The sequence below is a fragment of the Natrix helvetica genome, assembly GCF_964273705.1.
Source record: "Natrix helvetica genome assembly, chromosome: 1".
Classification (NCBI taxonomy): Eukaryota; Metazoa; Chordata; class Lepidosauria; order Squamata; family Natricidae; genus Natrix; species Natrix helvetica.
The window spans coordinates 25,687,971-25,706,913 of NC_138548.1; the positions used below are offsets into that span (position 1 = coordinate 25,687,971).

Here is an 18,943-nt window from a genome sequence, read left to right on the forward strand (position 1 = left end):
TTTTATTTAACGAACTACAGATTCAGCCTGATTTTTATCATGGTAGAGCTGCCGTGTCAATTATTTTAAATGCATGTGCTTTTACTTGAGGTAACATGTGAAAAATCCGACATGGTCTATTTCTGGATACACATTCACATTCACACAAAACAATGGCAGAGAAAGAATAACCTTGTAGATATGTCTTTGGAGAAGTATCTAATGGCATTCATCAAAGGCTGGTTGGAAGGAGACAAAATGTCTCGTTTATGTCTAGTTTAATAGAAAGAAGGACTGGGGGAGACATGATAGCAGTGTTCCAATATCTCAGGGGTTGCCACAAAGAAGAGGGAGTCAAACTATTCTCCAAGGCACCTGAGGGTAGGACAAAAAGCAATGGGTGGAAACTAATCAAGGAGAGAAGCAACTTAGAACTGAGGAGAAACTTCCTGACAGTTAGAACAATTAATCAGTGGAACAGAAGTTGCCTTCAGAAGTTGTGAATGCCCCAACACTGGAAGTCTTTAAGAAGATGTTGGATAGCCATTTGTCTGGAACGGTATAGGGTTTCCTGCCTAGGCAGGGGGTTGGACTAGAAGACCTCCAAGGTCCCTTCCAACTCTGCTATTGTATTATTGTATTAAATGGAGAACTTCATATGTCCATAATTAATCTGTAGAATAAATTACAACATATGTGGTGATGGTCACTAACAGCGATGTGTTTTAAAGGGACCCCATTAATTTAGGGTGGGCAGGTCTAAGAGGGGCTAGCAATCTTGAAGACTCAGTATCCCTCCATGTTTGCAGAAGCAGGGCTTCAGATCCTACTGCACAAGTAGTCTTTGACTTACAACAGTTCACTTAGTGGCCGCTCGAGGTTACAACTACACTGAAAAAAGTGGCATGTCCATTTTTCACACTTATGACTGTTGCAGCATTCCCATTCGCACGGAACACTGTTACTTTCCCACCAAAGGTGGTTCCTATTTTTCTACTTGCATTTTTACATGCTTTCGAACTGCTAGGTTGGCAGAGGCTGGGACAAGTAACGGGAGCTCATTCCGTTCCGCAGCACTAGGGATTCGAACTGCCGAACTGCCGAACTTTCTGATTAACAAGCTCAGCATCTTAGTGTCAACTTCTAAAGCGTTGCCATGACTATTATCAGGCTGGCATGGGGGGGGGGGGAATTCCATGCATGCTTTCGGCCAGAGTGGGATCTCATGTCTACAGCCTAGTTGGAGAATATGAGTTATGATGCAGGACAGAAGGGAGGGGATACAGGGGTAAAGTTCAAACGCAATTAAGCGAAAGCAGTTTTGGCTCCATAGGAGTCCACGCCAGAATGTCGATCCTAATAAATGATTGGATTTCTTTCAAACTTTGTCTCGAGGCTCGTAAATTAATCAGGTCGTCTTCTGGGAACTTCTCCCTTAGCCTTTGAGCCACCACATCCCACCTCTTTTATTTATATATCTATAAATATTATGTTCATCCCACTGAAAATCTTGGTCCAAAAGAAAAGCTATGCCTCTTGAATTTGGCTGAAATAAATTGGAACGAATGAAGAAAACAGAGGAAAAGTCCATGGACATAAATGGATAGGTATCCTAAGGCCCTACTCATAATAATCAAAAAATACTATTAAAAATCCCACACGTGAGACAATAAACCGAATCCTCTTGAGAATTCTTGAGGGGGGGGGGAGAAGCTCAATTTCTCCAAGAGGAAAAAAAAAAAACCAAAGCAAAAACATCACTATAACATTAAAGCCAAAATAGCTTCTTAACACCTAAGTTCCATTTTCAAGAGAAAAGCAGCTTTGGTTATTTTTACAGTGCTGAGCATAAGCTCTGACACCGATCGTTAAGTGTAATAATTAGACTGGTTTTCTGTTACAATTTTAGCATTCAATCACAATTAGTCAGAATGGATCAGGGCTAAACTAAGGCAATGCTATTATCTTCCCTTGGAAGCACAGCTTTCTGAAGATGGAATGGAAACACTCAAGAGGATGACACCCTTAATGTCTGCACCATGGAGATAATGCTCTATTTTTTTTTAAAAAAAAATAGTCCTTCTAGTTAAGTAGGATCAAGTACTGAACAGGATAGAAGAGAATTATTAGTCCTACAAACTGAAAATTTCTGGCCAGAAATTTTATTTACACACACATACACACACACAAAACACACACACACACACACACACACACACACACACACACACACAGAGGTGGTATTCAGCCGGTTTGGACAGGTTCACCCAAACCTGTAATGGAAATCACGGGTGGGCCTACCCACCAGCCCCGGCTCTATTTAAGCACATTTTGAGTGTGAATGCATGCATGGAAGGCACATACATGAGCAAACCACATTCGCGGAAGGCAATCATACAGCTAATTTTTTTTCAAGTGTTAAAGATAATCATGATTTTCTTTTTTATGGAGAACTAATTTGACCCAATCTTGGATTAGATTTAAGACTTAGGGGAGTCCATTTATACACATGGAAACAGTCAGCACTTCAACACAAAGGAAAGTGTTGTCTTTCAATGTAAGCATGTACATGTGATGGAAGGCCAGTGTGGTAGAGAGGTCAGAAATGCTTGAACTGTGTGGACCAAAGAGACAATTCCATTTTACTTTGAACTGCCGTTATTATAGAGCCACTGAAGAAATCACAAAGCATCTACTATGGCCATGATGGCGAACCTATGACATGCATGCCTGAAGTGGCACGCGGAGCCATTTCGCCTGGCATATGTGGCGTCACCCATTTCCCTTCTGGGTTTTTGGTGCACCTGTGCGGGCGATGATCAGCTGGCCTTGTGCATGCGGCAGTGCCGGAAAATGGAGGACCATTTTCTTACGTGAGCATGCGTACCAGCCAGATCATGGTTGTGTACACATGTGTGCCAGTAACTGGAAGAGTAGCTGGCTGGAGCACATGCGTGTACCGGAAACCAGGAGTTTATTTTCCAGTGCACTCATGCCCCCTGGGAAGCTCCTCTTCCGGGTTGCGGCCCAGATGAGTGTGTGCACTCAGTGCCGAAAAGGTTCGCCATCACTATACTATGGTAACATTCAATGCACATTGCTTTTACCTCTTCGGAAAAAATTGCTGGACTTTTTTAGTGTTCTCAAAATTCTTACTTGCTGGATCAGATCAAAGGCCTTTTTTTTTGCAAGGCAAGAGAAATAAGGGAGATGAACACATGGGTTGCTTTAAACTCAGTCTGTTCAAAGGGTACCTTCACTCACAAGTGTCAGCTTTCCAGAGTTTGTCACACAACCTTTGGTGAGAATTCCTTGGATAGAATGATGCTGGGGGCATATTCAGTATTCAAAAAGTGGCTTTGTCTATTAGCTACACCCAGAGATATCTTGGACAGTTCTAAGCAGCATCACTTGATCTCCAAATAAAAAAAAAAAATCTGCAGTTTGGCCCAGTTCTGTTCTCTTTCAGTGGGAAGAGTCTTAAAAACTGCCAATCACCTATTGATCTGTTAAGATTGTTGTTAAGTGAAGAAAAATAAATTTAAGAGCCTGAAATAATCGAATCACTTTGTGGACTACAAAATTTTTTATACTAGTTTCACAACATATTAAGCCATGCTTTGTTTAACAAGGATTTACAGCATTAGTTACAAAAGGTGCCAATAGAAGAGAATTTTTTTAGCTCAGGGCTGGACCACACAGATGACAAATAATTAGGGATGAACCTCTTTTTTTGGTGGGGGAGGAGACTTCAAGACAATGATGTATAAGCAGTTCCAAATCTCACTTCTGATCAGATAGAATAGAATAGCAGAGTTGGAAGGGACCTTGGAGGTCTTATAGTCCAACCCCCTGCCTAGGCAGGAAACCCTATACCATTTCAGACAGATGGCTATCCAACATCTTCTTAAAGACTTCCAGTGTTGGGGCATTCACAACTTCTGGAGGCAAGCTGTTCCACTGATTAATTGTTCTAACTGTCAGGGAATTTCTCCTCAGCCCTAAGTTGCTTCTCTGCTTGATCAGTTTCCACCCATTGCTTCTTGTTCTACCCTCAGGTGCTTTGGAAAATCATTTTAACTTGCTTACAAATGATTTGGCCAAATTGAACCAGAACTACACTATAGCTTAATATAATGTGTAACCCATACTATAAAGCCCTTCTTGTGTCCTATCTTTTCCCTTTCCTCTTCTTTTTTCTTTCCATCCACAGCACACAATAGTTTACATAAAGCCTGCCACAGATTCATGGCAGATATTGTACTGTAATACAATCTCTCTCCTGATATCCCTCCCCTTTCATTTACTGAGCAAAAGCTACTGGAGTAACAAAGCATCCATCATGTTGATGATGTATCACCACTCCACAAAATAATGAAGTAAAGAAAAAAAAGGAGACATTTTGGGATCTTTAGCAGAAATCATAACAATAGGCTTTGGATTTCATCCTTTCCCTAGACAGGTGTTTTTTTTTTAACTTCAGCAACTTTAAGATGTGTGGATTTCAATTGCTAGAATTCTCTAGGCAGCATACTGGCTGGGGAATTCTGCGTCTAAAAGTCCACATATCTTAAAGTTGTCCCAAAGGTGCTTTTTCAAGAGGCAACTGGACTTTGTTTTTCTTTGAAGAGGTTCTGCTTCTCATCCAAGAAGCTTCTTCAGAGCTGAAAAAGCTTCTCGGATGAGTCTTCAAAGAAAAACCAGAAAGTCCAGTTGCCTTGAAAAAGCACCTTTGGGACAACCGTGATCTAGATGACTGAGAATCTCCATAGACATATCTTAAAGTTGGTTAGGTTGACAAACACTGCCCTACACTATGGGACAGTAAAACACTAAAATTAATCAATGACCTGGAATCACATGAAAGGATACCTCTTCACTCCCTTTCAAGACAGAGGTGGGCATCTTGAGCACCATACATGGAAACATGTATGTGCATATATGTGTGTATATGCATACACACACATGAACATGCATATCTGCCATTTGAATTAAGAAACATAAAGAAACTGAAAATGCTGTTGAAATCCTTGGTTGAAGATTCAGCCCCTGGTGCCTTGTATAGCATTTTTGAAAACAAACACAATAAGTGGTTGCAACCAAGACTTCATTCAGAAGCACATATATGGGACAGTTTTCATTCAATCAAATGAGAAGGATGTTTCAAGGTCACCTTTAATCTTTCTGGCTGACTGAGTTTCAAACCAAGATTTTCCCAGCCCAAGACTCCAACCACATCACTGTAAGGGTTGCTTAAAAGTTGTGGAAATAGTCCCTTGCCATCAAAACTCCCATATTTCAAGAGTGGGCAATGCTTACATGTTTTATTATATACTAGCTGGATACCCGTGCTTCACGACAAAACTATGTGATTGGGCAATGCAGGAGAAATCCGGTTCAATCCATTGGCTCAGTGGTGGTTGGTGATTGAAACACACAAGGGAATACTGCTCCCCACCCCTTGAGTCCAGAAGCAGTTTCATAGGTGGAAGGCGTAGACACTGGTGAGGTACCAATGTTTAGTACTCTAAGGCACCCCAGACCACTCCTGAGTGAAGGATTGGAACGTCTGTCAGTTTGAACTGAGGTAACGGAATGTGAGGCAACTGGAAGTTGGAACAGAGTTATTTTCAAGTGGGGAGGGGTAGTAGAATGCCTAACTCCATAGCATCAGAACATGTTAATTTAAGGCAACTGGTAGCTGGAACAGCGTTTTTTGCAGGTGAGGAGAGGGAGTAGAACTCCTAAGCATCAGAATGTGTTAATAATAATATAAGAAATACTAATGATCTGATGGTCATTTCAAATAGAAGCCAAGAGGAACATACATGCCAAATTTCAAGTTTGTAGGCTTTACAGTTCTGCAAACTACTTAAAATTTCCACTAGCAGTTTTCCAGAACCAGTCAGAACCTGCTGAATTTCACCCCTGTCTTCAAGTCAGTGTTGACTGCCTGGATAAGTCCTTGCCATTTTCTTAGCAAGATTTCAGAAATAGTTTGTCATTGCCTCCTTCTTAGGACTGAGAGAGTGTGATTGGCCCCATGTCACTCAGCTGGCTTTGGGTTTGGAGTGGGACTAGAATTCAAGGTCGCCCTTAACCATTACAAGTAGTCCTCAACTTACAACTGCAATTGACCCCAGAATTATAGTTGTAAGTCATCATGGTTCTTAAGCAGGTCACCATGTGACCATAACCAATTGTATGACCTTTTTTGCAGCAATCATTAAATGAATATAGTCATCATTGGGTAAATGCAGTGGTCATTAAGCAAACTCATTTTTCCCAATGGACATTTTTTGCTTAACACTGAAATAAGCTTTGGAAACCAGTAATTGAGTGATGCAAATGGCAATAAGTATGAGCTGGTCACCAAGTACTCAAATCCAATCTCATGATTGTGGAAAAGGGAATGGCTGTAGAAAAGTTTGAAAATGGGTCATAAGCAGCTTTGGGGAGATCTGTCATAACTTTGAATGGTTGTTAAGCAACCGGTTGTTAAACAAAGACTACTGTACAATTCTGCTCCACTCAAGCGCAAAGAAGTACTCAGATTTCTTTCCAAACATCCTGAGAAGATAGCTGTAGCTAAGACCATAGGGCAGGGGTGTCCAAACTTGGGAACTTTAAGACTTGTGGACTTCAACTCCCAGAATTCCCCAGCCAGCCATGCTGGCTGGGGAATTCTGGGAGTTGAAGTCCATAAGTCTTAAAGTTCCCAAGTTTGGACACCCCTGCCATAGGGTTTATAATCACATGTTCAGTTCCAAATGCTTCAGGATCAAAGTCTACTGGCAGTTATTAAAGTAAAATTTACTAGCAAATTGGGGGGAAAACATAATGCATGGCCCCAACACAAAATGGGAAAAATTATTATTTTTCCATTATTTCAAATAAGACAGCTAGATAAGTTCAAGCCACATAATAACCACGACACCTTCCATACTGCAATGAAATAGCCCAGATGTCCTCACTGGAATTACGAATTTTTTTCCACCTAATTTTGTTTGCCTGCAATGTCATGTTTGCAATCTTTATTTAGAACTTGCATAAGAGGGTGCTGCTTATTTTAAACATTAAACCTCTAGAGTTTTAAAATCAGATCTCATGGCATTGTGAAGGAAAGAACATTTTTTTTTCCTTAAAATAATCCCAATTTGATTCTCTCTAATGTTATGGAGACGGAGGAAAGAAGGGAGAGAGGATAGCACAAAACTGATTTCCCTTGAAAATATATATACATTTCAAGCTCTTGTGCTTGCTGAAGCTCTGCAGAGCAATTGTGTTCACAATGTGCTATAAAAAGCTAAGATGCTGTTACTCCTTCAATGTTTGCTAGCAGCATTTACTTAGAGCTTCAAGTTGAAGTGGCATGGGGCTTCTTTCTTAATTAATGTGCTACAAAGAAGGATTCTGTACAAATCAGACACTAGTTTTATTCTATCTCTTCGTGTTCTTTGTTTCCTGACTTGGTGAAGTTACTATATGTGAAACTCAGTTGTTAGAGAGAACAAGGGGAAGGGGAAGAAACTGTGGACAGATTTCAGCAAACTCCAGAGGACTTGGAAATAAACACTTCACGGGCTTATAGTTGAGGACTCAGCTGTGACCTATTTAAGTTCCAGGCAGTCCAGATAGCTGGTAACATCTAGAAAACCTTGGCTCATTTCAAAAACTAAGCAGAGATGGACCTAGTCAGCACTTAAATGGGATGCTACCCATCTAAGGAATATTAGGGTTAGGCAAAACAACCCAAAATAGCAATAGCATTTAGACTTATATACCGCTTCACAGTGCTTTACATCTAAGTGGTTTACAAAGTCAGCATATTGCCCCCAACAATCTGGGTCCTCGGAAGGATGGAAGGCTGAGTCAACCTTGAACCTGGTGAGATTCAAACTGCAAACTGCAGACAGCCGGCAGTCAGCAGAAGTAGCCTGCAGTACTGCACTCTAACCACTGTGCCACACAGCAGATGAAAAGATGGCAATGGCAAACCACATCCAAACAGATTTATCCATCAAGTCACTAGAAATTAAGCTTGGGTCAAAGGAGACTTTATCTATTGAGATAGCTGAATTCAGAATCTGTTGTCCAGGCATGGGCTAGGTTGGTAACTGGGCATATTACATTTGGAACAAAAAAAAAAATCCTCCATCAATATAGCTAAGGAAAGCCTTGTTGAAGCAACTACAGGACTATCTAGCCAAGGGTGTCAAACTCAAGGCCCGGGGGGCAGATCCGGCCCATGGGGTGCTTAGAACTGGCCTGCAGGGTCACCCTGGTAACAGCGAAGGATCGGCCCCCAGTGCCTCTGCCAGCAAAAATGGGGCTTGGGAGGGTCGCATTTTGTAACCCTCACTGGCAGAGGATTGCAAGAGGCTGTTGCATATGAAAACGAAGCTCAGGAGCCCATTTTCGCTGGCAGAACGCTTGGGCTACCACAGGCACCGACACAAGTGACATTGGGCTGGCCACGCCCACCCCGGTTCCTGAGGTCAAACACAATGCTGATGCAGCCCCCAGTGAAATCAGGTTTGACACTCCTGACTTAGCCCCATGTTCTGGTTTGCAGAGTGACCCACTGGATGCTCCTGTCAACTTGTACTGGAGAGTACCCACCTTCTTTCTTTATCACTTCCCAGCTACCAATCTTTAAGACCACAGGTACCCACAACAAAATGTAGTCTCCAAAGAGTCTCAGCACAGAGTTACAGTATATAAGGGCAAACAAGGGTTGAATGAACCTCAGAAACTCTCTCACCCAAAGATAATCAAAGTTTGTAAAACAAACTTATAAAAATGTTCTTTTCAATAAGGTTTAAATAAAGATTTCTTTTTTTAAAAAAATTGATGAACACCCCTATCAGATAAAGTCTTAATGCTACAGGCCCCTTCAATAATTCAGGCCCATGGGGGGGTCCATCAATGCCACAATGGCATCACGTATGCCAACTCATCATTGTCTCGTTTACATCATGTTCATGACAACTTCTTGCCCTCCTGCCCCACCCCATCCCAGCAGATGCCCACACTAGGTTCCGTGCTATCTATCCCAAAATAATTTGTATATCAGGATCAGGCGTATTCCACCTTGGCAAATGGAGATCTGAAACCTAACTACAACCTTTAAATGACATTTTTATGATGCCCAGAGCCACTTCCAACCACACTTATTCCCAAATAGTGCCTGCTGTTCTGATCCAGATAGCCAGAGAAGGCTTACTAAGGCCCATTATCTACTAGGACAGAGGCCCCCAACCTTTTGGGCACCAGGGACCAGGTGGAGAGAGGTTTCTCCATGGATCAGATCAGTTTCATGTGCTGCCTGCATCCCGCAGATGGGGCTTCTCTTGTTTGCATAACCCAGAGTGTGGCGTGTCGCAGACTGATTCCGGTCTGCAGACCAGTGCCAATCCACAGACCGGGGTTGGAGACCCCTGTACAAGGAAGTAGGTGAAAGAGGGCCCAACCATAGATCTACCAGTTCCCTCCTATGGAACAGTTTGGTCCCTGAGGTAAAGAAGGCTCTGGCTCTTTATAGGTAATAAAAACTTGGTTTTTCTGGATAACCTTCAGAGACCAATTATAGTGCCATCTGTGCCTATATCCAGTGGTGGGATACAAATAATTTAACAACCCTAATGTTCTTCGCCCTAATGACCAGCTAGGTAGGTGGGGCTCAGTGGTCATGTGACTGGGTGGGCGTGGCCAACTCAAGGTCACTCACATCGATGGACGCTTTGCCTTAGCTGTTACAATGTAATAAGGTTAACCAGAGAGGCAGTTTCTGTAAGCAGAGCAATCAAGATTAGACTAGAAACAACCCCAGAATGTTTCCTTCCTGCCTTCCTTACAGGATTAGCCTTGTAAAGTGGAAAAAAACAAAAGGAGATTTCTTCCAACAACCGGTTCTCTGAACTGCTTAGAATGTTAACAACCAGTTCTCCTGAATAGGTGCAAAATGGCTGAATCCCACCACTGCCTATATCTATGTGTTTGTTTGCATGTATGTGTCCGCATGTATGTTTGTGTGCGTGGGGGGGGCATAATTCTATATATTCTATTAAAGTTTTAAAATATGGTTTCATTCTTATTGCTCTTTCAATATCCATAAACCATCTAAAAATCCATGAGGATGGAGGCGTTATATAAATTAAAAGCAATTACAGAAAAGCAGTGGCACAGGCCCCATCCATTTTCTGCTTGAAAACTGCAATATGACATAAATCAAAGAGTGTATCCCATACCAGCACCCCTTACGTGCAAGAACCCATAGCTCATATGCCATCTCTACCCTCCTGTGTCAATTTTACTTCATTTCCCATCCACTCTAGCCCACACTTCTTGATAAGAATTCTTTGCAAGCATTTATTTCAAAATGTACAAAGATCTCCCTAGGAGTGGTGCTGTTACTTGTTCTAAATATCAGATCTGATCCTCTGGCATCACCCTAACTCCATCTGGTAAATTGCCTTTGATGTGTTAACATGCAATTTTTATAGTGTTTTGTTTATGATGCTGATGCTGACAACATTAGCAGTAGCTGTGATTTCACCATTGCCCTAGCTCATTTAAGAAAGCCATAATAATCTTTCCAAGATGCTTACAACTGAAAGAACATTTCCACGGATGGCAGTCATCAACCACCAAAGGTTCCTATCGACTGCATCCATTACTTGTTCTTTAATTTAATGCCCACCTTTGATCACAGATTAAAAATTAACAGAAATCATCTCTCTGTGGTAGACTGAAAGTCTGAGTGTCAGATGCATATTATTATTTTTGTTTAAGGCAATTCTCCTAGCCCTGTTTATGGCCTACTTGGTGCCCAAGCTTTTAAAAAAAAATCTAATTTCATGGTTTTGTCCTCTATGTAGAATATTAAGCAATCTCCCTAGCTTGGTGTCTCCTGCAGAGCTGATAAGCATTCTTTCTCTTCTGCCATCTAGATCATCTATAAAGATGTTAAGTAGGTCAGGAACAAATGTGGAGCCCTGGTAGCACTGGTCAATACTTCCCTCCAAACCTAACAACCATTTATGAGCATCCTTTGAATGAAATTGTCCATCCAATTGCACAAACATAGTAACCTCTAGCTCACATTTAACCAAATGGCTGCAAGATAATGAGATACAGGTAGTCTTTGGGTTACAATGGCAATTGGAACTGGAAACGCCATCACTAACTAAGCAACGTGTTCATAAAGTGTAACATCACAAACTGCATCACTAAGCAATGGCAATTCTGGCATTATCAGTTGCCATTGTTAAATGAAGATCATGTGGATCATTAATGGAGAACCTCAAATGACTACAATTTCTGACTTCCTGCCAGCTTCTCCATTGACTTTGCTTGTGGGCAAAGAGTAGGGAATGTCAGAAATCGCAAACTCATTATAGTGGCTCAGTCAACATCATAATCATGACCTGAGTGCCAAGCACCAATTTTACAACCTTGTGACTTCAGGGATGCTGTGATGGTTGGAACTATGAGATCCATAATACTATTCTTTCATTACCATCCTAATGATAATCAGTCATCGTTATAACACTAACTGAATTACATTAGTTTACTTAGATCAAGTCGAAATAGGTCTACAGTATTCCATTGATCTTCCAATCTAGACACTGACATTTAAAGAGAGAGAAAGAGAGTGATTAGACTAGCATGAGTTGACTTTGACACATCCATGTAAGATACTAGTAATGGCAATATTCTTTTCTAAATCTTACAGACATAATGACTGCCAACTTATTCTATCATCATGCCCAGTACATGTCAAGTCCCAGGTCCTAGAATCACAGAATGATAGAGATGGAAGGCACCATAAAGATCATCTAGCTCAGCATTCTATAATGTGCAGGAAAATCAATTGAACATTTCTCCAGAGGAAGCTATTTAACTTCTTAAAAATCTTTAAAGATGGAGAAGCCACAAGCTCCACAGGCAAGCTGTTCTATTAGATTTTAAATTTTGGATATGAAAATTCTGAATCTTCAGTCTGCCTTTCAAAGTATTAATGACCCCCCCCCCCCAAGCTTGGTGTCATCTGCAAATCTGACGAGGTCCCCTTCAATCTCCTCATCTGGGTCATTTATGAAGCAGGGGAAGCGTACTAGCCTCAAAACAGAACGTTGAGGATTAGGGTGCATGTTTCCCTCCATGTAGATGTAGTAGAATTAAAAACTACATGTTAGGTATGTTTGGTCAACCAATTGACCAAAATTGTGAATCCATCTGGTGGTGGTACCGTACTCCACATTTTTCTATCTTATGAAGAAGCAGGCTGTGGTCTACTTTGTCAAATGCCTTACTGAAATCCAAGTGTATTACGTCCACAGAATGTCTCTGGTCTACTAATATAGTCATTTAATCAAAGAAGGATATTTGTCTGGCAAGCTTTGCTAAGCAAAAATTAAAACCTGTCCCTCCAATATCTTTTCTGGCTTTGCTGAAAAATCCATTTCTCTAATTCATGCAAATAATCAAGATCTGTTGTTCTGTTTGTACCACCTTCTTGAAAATGTGATCCCCATGCCTTGTCAATGCCAAGGAGGGTATGTCTTTCCCAAGTTATCAAGCCTGTAATGAGCCCACTACAAAAAGCAACCAGTCATTAACAAGTATGAAATTAATGACACTGCAGCTCTCTACATGGGATAAAGCACATTGCCACTTTTAAAAGTTAACCATAGAGAAAAGAAAATCAATGCAAGGATGTCGTTCATTCCTCACAACATTTCTTTTTATTCCTCTCTGCAACAACTTCTCAAAATAATCATTTAGAGCTATCACTTGCAACAAAGGCAGAAAGATCACAGCTGGGAACAGAAAGGATAAAAATAAATAAATGCAGATTTCTTTCTTTCCTTATAATGCATACATTTTAGTACTCTTCATCACAGTACCATTATGCAGTTTTTTAGATTTGAAACATGTATATGCCTTCTCAGTGTCCTTTGTAAAGTTAGACAGGGAGGGTAGAGCAAACAACAATCACAGATTACCAGAATAAAAAATAGAAGGAAGGGTAAAACGTAAACCAGCATTATCTAGTATCATCATTGTCTCCAAACAACAGGAATGACTTAAGATCTGAGATCTAAGATGAGTCTGTCATCTGCACCTCTATAACTGTCTGGTTTGGTTCTGCAACACAACAAGACAGACACAGACTTCAGAGGATCACCAGAACTGAAGGAAAAAAAAACAATTACTACCAACCTGCCTTCCACCTAAGACCTGTATACTGCACAAGTCAAAAAGAGGGCCATGAAAATATTTACAGATCCCTCGCACCCTAGATATAAATTGTTTTAAGTCCTACCCTCAAAATGACGCTATAGAGCACTGCATACCAAGACAACTAGACACAAGAACAGGTTTTTCCCAAATGTCATCACTCTGCTAAATAAATAATTCCCTCACCACTGTCAAACTATTCACTAAGGCTGCATTAATATTACTACTAGCCTTCTCATCGTTCCTATCACCCATCTCCTCCCACTTATGACTGCAGGACTGTAACTTTGTTGCTTGTATCCTTACAATTTATATTGATATTTATTGTTTCCCGATTGCTTATTTGTACCCTATAACTATCATTAAGTGTTGTACCTTATGATTCTTGACTAATGTATCTTGTCTTTTTATGTACACTGACAGCATATGCACCAAAGACAAATTCCTTGTGTGACCAAGGAATTGACCACACTTGGCCAATAAAGAATTTTATCTATAAAGAATTCTAAAATTCTGAAGAGCTGCTGCTGCTATTGGATAAGAATGGGTTTAAACTCAGTTAACTCAATCATTGTAGATTGATACTTGTAGTAAGTCATGATTAGTTTGCCCTGGAATCTCCCAATATGTTTTGTCATAAACCAGGGTTTACAAACCACAAGGACTGAATTTACACTAAAGTCCTGTCATTATTAGGCCTCAAATGAAATATAGTGTTCAGGTCTAGTCACCATGCTTCTAAAAGGACAAGGAAAAATTGGAACAGGTACAGAAGATGGCTACTAACATAGTAAAAATTCTGGAAAGCATACCTATAAACAATGATTCAAGGGTCTTCATATGTTTAGCTAAAAGATAACTTTAACTCTCTGAAAGGACAACATGCAAAAATGAAAATAAACATATTCTCCAATGGTGGCTGCTCCATCCTTCCTCCAGGTTTTCAAGAAGGGATTGGACAAACGTTTGTTTGAAACAGTTAATAGGATCTCCTGCTCGCACAGGGGGTTGTACTAGAAGACCTCCAAGATCCCTTCCAACTCTGTTATTCTATGCTCTGTGTTCTATTACTCCTGAGGATTGAATCAGAAACAGCAGGTTAAATTAAAAGGAAGGAGGTTCTCAGTAGACATCAAGAGGAACCTCTACTTGGAATAAATCCAGAGGGTTTTTTTATGCCAACGAAAAGTTTTGGAATGTATTATGAACATTTGCATCAAGTAATCACTAGAGGTAGGGGAGGAGAAAGATGAGGGAAGGCCTGACTATACTCAAATTGCTGCCATCTTATTATAGCAAGCCATATAAATACATTTATTAGAAGGGAAAGCTCCTCACTAAACAATCCAAACCCCTAGCGGCTTCCTTATATTCACTTTCATTTTTTTAAGGATGTTTATGGAACCCAAGGAAGACATTTTGGTGTGGTGGTTAAACCAGGGGTCCCCAAATCCTGGACCATAAGCAGTACCGCTCTGTGGCCCGTCAGGAACCAGGCTGTGCAAGCAATGGGCGAGAAAGCAAAGCTTCATCTGTGAATGAACCCACCCATCCCGGTCCATGGAAGACAATTTTTCTTCTGAAATCAGTCCCTGATGCCAGAAAGCTTGGGGACCATTGGATAAAGCCATCAGGCCAGAAACCAGGAGATTGGGAGTTCTAGTTCTGCCTTAGGCATAAAGTCAGCTAGGTGACCTTGGGCTAGTCACTCTTTGACTCAGTCTTGGGAAGGCAAACCCTTCCAAAAAACTTTGCCAAGAAAACGGTAGAGGCCTGTGCAGTTGGTCACTAGGAGTCAACAATGACTTGAAGGCACACATACAAATGCATACACTGGGGTGGGTTGATGCTGGCATTGCTGCCAGTTTGCTGCATGTGCACGCACAGTTGAGAGTAAATTGTTCTGTGCATGAACAGAACATTAAAAAATGATTAAAAACCAAGCCGGCAATGCCCACAGCCAACCAGGGAACTAGTTCGGGGGCGTGTCCAGCCTGCCGTCCCTACCAGTCCGACGAGCAAGTCCCAAATTCTACTACCGTTTCACCCAAACCGGTAGCAACCCACCTCTGACACTGACACACACACACACACACACACACACAAGAATCAGGGGAGAACCATGAACACGTGGTATTGTAAAACTAAATTTAGAAAGGAGTCTGAAGTTGGCATTTTGTTTTCAGCCTGCCTCCTTCCCATCTCTTATTTCAAAATTAAAGCCAGGTGCAACAGGAGGTTGGCATGCACCGAGCAGTCTCCACATTGCTACGCTGCACTAACAACCCCTGAAGCAGACATACATTTATTTAAAATAACGTCAAGGTGCCATAAAGATACCACCAATCTTAAGCTGTTTGCTTGTTTTTCGCATTTCTACCCAGCTGCAATCAAAAGACTCTTGCTTTACATAAAACGGATAAAGCTACCATGTTATAGGATTCAATAAAAATAATAAAAACAACACCCATCGAGGCATAAAAATACAAGCAATAAAAATAGATGGTGTGATAAAATCAGGGAGAACTGCTCTTTAAAGTTAGTCGGTGCTGAAAACTTTCAAAAATACTAACAAGATGGGTGTTAGCCCGATGTCCGGTTAGCCCCATAGTGAAAGCTATGAAATAGAAAAAAGGTGTATTTCCTAGGAAAGGAAAGGAAAGATACAGAATGAAGAAGAAAGCAGTGGAAGGGGATGAGAGGTGGTATTCAGCAGGTTCTGACCAGTTCTGGAGAACCGGTAGTGGAAATTTTGAGTACTTCGGAGAACCGGTAAAGACCACCTCTGACTGGCCCCACCCCCATCTATTCTCTGCCTCCCGAGTCCCAGCTGACTGGGAGGGAATGGGGATTTTGCAGTAACCTTCCCCTGGAGTGGGGAGGGAATGGAGATTTTACAGTATCCTTCTGCTGGTGGGGAGAGAATGGAGGTTTACAGTATCCTTCCCCTGGAGTAGGGAGGGAATGAAGATTTTCCAGTATCCTTCCCCTGCCATGCCCACCAAGCCATGCCCACCAAGCCATGCCACACCCACCAAGCCACACCCACAGAACCGGTAGTAAAAAAAATTGAATCCCACCACTGATGGGGATAGTAAAATATAGAAGACAGCGTAAATGATGCACCAAGATGTCTTCTATATACTAAGGTGACCAACTTTTTTACAATGAAAAGGAGGACAAATAAATTGGAAAAAATATATCATAAATAAAAGAAATATTTTATTCATTGCAACAATAATACACTAAAATATGATATATGCATAATAAAAACATTTGCAACATTTTATATTGTAATTATGCTTACATGCCTGTTAATTATTATTTAAATGAGTACTTTTCCATTGAATTAATATTTTTGTCAATGTATGATCTTCTAACAATATATTGGAAATATCTGAACAAGAAATATCCTTCATATTGAATTTTACGGCAAGTGCTGCAGCTAGAGTATCAACATTCAATCTCGATTTCTCACTTGTCGAAAAATCATTGGCAATTGGAAAAAACTCTTTCAACTGCTGCATTAGTTCCAGGGCAGCACAACGTAAATTGAACAAGTATAAATAAATGTTCACATGGAATATGTTCATTTTTGAAATGGCTGAAAATATCCACCCATCTTTTATCAATTTCAACATGTTGATTTTCCCATTGTATTAATTTTTCAGAATTTAAATATACATTCAGTCTTCTAATTTCTTCAAAGAGACAATTGTTGTCTATTTTAATGTCTGGCATTTCTTTAGATAAAAATTCAACACAAGATTCAATATCTGTTCAATATACTTGCGATGAAGTAAAAAAAACATCATTAAATACTGTTTAATAAAACGTGAATTGTACTTACCTCTGTATAATTGAATATTCACTGAGAAAGAAATAATTACCGTGAGTCATTCAATTGCCGATGTGCCGTGAGTCTACTGCGTGCGTATGTGCCGTGTTGTGTTTCGGTAAGAAGTAAACAAAGCCACTTGCACGTGGCGCTCTCTCTCAAGGTCTCCCGTGCAGAGTGCATGCGTCTCATAATCGCGTCTTATACCGCACTATACCGAGTCTTGACGAATTGTCATGTCAAATACAAATACGTCACATAATGTGCAACAGATTAGTCTTCAAATATCGAAAAGGAGGACATGTAGGAGGACACTTTTCGAGGGAGGACAGAACTTACAAAAGAAGGACTGTCCTCCCTAAAGGAGGACGGTTGGTCACCTTATATATACACATTTGCTTTTCCCTCTGTAGCTACACAATGCTAATGAGGCCCTCTGGGAAAGAGGCATTTTGCCAAGTGCAAAATGGCTTTTTGGCTATGTTCCTCTCCGAGGGCCCTCATGTCTTCTCCATTACCAACCTCTTTGCTGAGCTATTTTGGAGACTGCAAAGTATCTGCAAAGTAGCATGTACCATTAAAGTTTACGCTGCATCGTTTTGACCGGAGTGATCCATGTAGCTCCTTCAGATGTCTTTAAGCAAGTCTTGGGAAATCAGAATGAGACAGTGGGATGACAGACGTGGGGAATGCAAAGGAAGATAAGATAATAAAATCTTTGCTAAAACATAAGCAATGAAGATCAATATAGGAAGTCTTCAACTTACAACCTTTCGTTTAGTGGCCATTTGTAGTAACCATCGGAATAAAAGGTGACTTATGAGTGGTCCTCACACTTATGAACTTCACATCACCCCCTGAGTCACATGATCAAAATGTGGGCCTCGATAAGTTGCATGCCTTTTGCATCATTTGCAATATCCAGGGCTCATGTTATCACCATTTGCAACCTTCCCTATTGGCTTCTGACATGCAAAGTCAGTAGGGAAGTGGGACTTGTTTAATAACTGCAGTGATTCACTTAACAACAGTGGCAAAAGAGTCATAAAATAAGGTGCAACTCAGTTAACAAATACCTTGATTAGCCATGGAAATTCTGGTCCCAATTGTGGTCTTAAGTCAAGGACTAAGTGTAAGGAGATGGTGCATGATTTAGGATACAATGCAATCTGCCAGCCTTGATGGTCTACTATTCCATCATTTCACACACTAATACATTTATCCTGCTGTAAAAAAATGAATCATATACCTGAAGTTCTTTATTTGGTTTACGAGCCACATAATGATTAATGAATTATTTCATTAATCCTGAGTTCCATTCAAGAAGTAAGGAACCACGGACTGAAACTGCATTCTTCTGCAGGCAGATAATATTTTCACATGAATGCAAATAGATCTTTGAAAATAAAATGCTCTCTACTAGTAGTAGGTTATTTGTTTTCTGCAATTTCTTGTGATTTGCTGATGGGGTTCACCTTCTTCAGAGAATTTAGAAAGAAATTTAGCATCAATCTACTTTAGATGCAGGTAGCTGCAATCCTACTTTGTTTTTTTTTGTTTGTTTGTTTTTAAAGGCACAACAGTGTGTTCCACATTTAGAATGTTAGCCCAGCTTTCTAGCCGCTTCTCAAGGCTCTAAAAATTGCTCGCGTTCTATCAATCTATTTCCATATTATTATGCTGTATTTACTGTATTGTTATTAATCTGTCTTTATTGCCATTATTATCCTACTCTGAATTTTTAATCTGTTGGACTCTTCTCTACAGTTTCATCTGGTTTTATATTGCCTTGCTATTTTGCTGCTTAAATATCAGAGGATACCACAGGGATCGATGCTCTCTCCGGTGGTGGGTTTTCATTTTTTTTACTACTGGTTTGCT

The 18,943-nt window shown here is 40.5% G+C and overlaps 1 protein-coding gene across 1 annotated transcript in view; it reads right to left on the reverse strand.

Moving 5' to 3' along the window:
- The window catches only part of MDGA2 (MAM domain containing glycosylphosphatidylinositol anchor 2), a 624,733-nt gene that overhangs the window by 559,602 nt on the left and 46,188 nt on the right, over window positions 1–18,943 (reverse strand). The window lies entirely within an intron of this gene.